Source organism: Trachypithecus francoisi, unplaced genomic scaffold (assembly GCF_009764315.1).
Source record: "Trachypithecus francoisi isolate TF-2019V2 unplaced genomic scaffold, Tfra_2.0 Lachesis_group18, whole genome shotgun sequence".
In the NCBI taxonomy this organism is placed as follows: Eukaryota; Metazoa; Chordata; class Mammalia; order Primates; family Cercopithecidae; genus Trachypithecus; species Trachypithecus francoisi.
The window spans coordinates 20,570,711-20,573,116 of NW_022681463.1; the positions used below are offsets into that span (position 1 = coordinate 20,570,711).

General features: G+C 41.5%; 1 pseudogene; it reads left to right on the forward strand.

Moving 5' to 3' along the window:
• Positions 1-270: 270 nt before the first annotated feature.
• Positions 271-2,189, forward strand: LOC117063607 (annotated as a pseudogene).
• Positions 2,190-2,406: the final 217 nt, after the last annotated feature.

The window sequence follows — 2,406 nt, forward strand, 5'->3', positions numbered from 1 at the left end:
GACAACAAAAACAAATGGAAAAACATTCCATGCTCATGAATAAGAAGAATCAATGTTGCTATGGTCATACTGCCCAAAGCAATTTACAGATTCAGTGCTATTTCCTATCAAATTACCAACAGCGTTTTTCACAGAATTAGAAAAAACTATTCTTAAATTCACATGGGGCCTCTGCGGGCCGCTCCTGCCCTCCACTGGCCTGGCCTGGACCAGAAGCTATGCTGCGGGCCTGGTCTTGGCTCTGGGGGTGGGCACCGGGGCTGGTAGGACATGGGCAAGATGCACAAGGAGCGCCAAGTCGAAAAAACACTTCTATGAGGAGTATGTATAGAAGCCCTTGAGGCTGGTCCTCAAAGTAGGAGGGAACGAAGTCACTGAACTCTCCACAGGCAGCTCAGGGCACAACTCCAGCCTCTTCGAAGGCAAGTAAGATCATGACAAACTCAAGGACAGAACACGGAAAAAGAGAAAGAAAGGAGAGAAACAGGTTCCAGGGGAAGATAAAGAGACAAAACGGAGAAGAGTTAAGGAGGATAAAAAGAAGTGGGATTGAGACCTTGTGGAGAATGAGGCAGAAAAAGACCTCCAGTATCATGCTCCTGTGAGATTCTCTCACAAGCTCTTTAGCCAAACAAGAAGTAGAACAGACACCCCTTCAAGAAACTTTGAATCAACTGATGAGACAATTGCAGAGAAAAGACCCAAGTGCTTTCTTTTCATTTACTGTGACTGATTTTATTGCTCCTGGCTACTCCATGATCATTAAACACCCAAGGATTTTAGTACTATGAAAGCAAAGGTCAAGAACAATGACTACCAGTCGATAGAACTAAAGGATAACTTCAAACTAATGTGCACTAATGCCATGATTTACAACAAACCAGAGAGCATTTACTATACAGCTGCAAAGAAGCTGTTGCACTCAGGGATGACAATTCTTAGCCAGGAAAGAATTCAGAGCCTGAAGCAGAGTATAGACTTCATGGATGACTTGCAAGAAACTCGAAAGCAGAAAGATAGAACAGACTGGGGAGGATGGAGGCAGAGTGGGGAGGATGGAGGTTGCTGGTCGAGAGAGAGGCAGACTCTGGAGATGCCAAAGCACAAGCCTTCAAGAGTCCCAGCAAAGAAAATTAAAATGTAGACAAAGATGTGCTTGAAGATAAGTTTAAAAGCAATAATTCAGAGAGAGAGCAGGAGCAGCTTGACCAAATCGTGAAGGAATCTGGAGGAAAGCTGACCAGACAGCTTGTGAACAGTCAGTGCGAATTTGAAAGAAGAAAACCAGATGGAACAACAACGTTGGGACTTCTCCATCCTGTGGATCTCATTGTAGAAGCGTGAGATTTGAATTATGGACCCTACAGTTCTTATGCACCATGTTATGACTCCACGTTTGGAAATATCAGCAAGGATGATTCTGATTTAATATATCCAACCCATGGTGAAGACTCTGATCTTCCAACTGATTTCAGCATCCATGAGTTTTGGGCCACATACCAAGACTATCCATATGTTATGGCAGATAGTTTACTGGATGTTTTAACAAAAGGAGGGAATTTCAGGACCCTATAAGAGTTGGAGATGTCATCGCCTGAAGATGAAGGCCATACTAGGACACTTGACACAGCAAAAGAAATGGAGATTATAGAACTAGAACCAGCAGGGCGTTTGGACCCCAATACTCAAGACAGGCTCACAGCACTGAAAGTAGTAAACTTTGGCATTCCAGTTGAAGTTTTTGACTCTGAAGAACCTGAAGTATTCAGAAGAAACTTGATGAGGCCACCAAATTATTCAGGGAGCTCCAGGAAGCCCAGAATGAGTATTTGAGCACCAGACCCCCTCCCAGTATGATCTGTCTCTTGGGTGCCTCCTGCAGAGAAATGCATCTCGCTGAACAAGTGACCAATAATCTTAAAAACCTGCACAGCAAGTAACTCCAGGTGATATTGTAAGCATGTATGAATTTCAAAAAGCAATGGGGATTTCCATTCTTTTCCCCATCATGGAAAACAACTTTGTAGATTTAACAGAAGATCTTGAAGAACCTAAAAAGATGGATGTTGCTGAGTGTAGACCTGGTGGGAGTTGGTATTTGATTATATATTATTATATACTTTTTCATTCTTAACTTAGAAATATTTTTCAGAAGATATTAAATATTTGTAAATTGTGCTTTTAATTAAACTTTGGAACAGTGAATTTGGATGTTCCAGAGGGGAAAAAAATAAATAAGTATAAATAAAATTCACATGGAACCAACAAAGAGCGTGAACAGCTAAAGCAATCCTAAGCAAAAAGAACAAATCTGGGGGCATCATACTATCCAACTTCAAACTGTACTACAAGGCTATGGTAACCAAAACAAACAAACAAACAACAACAAAAGAAAGCATCATACAA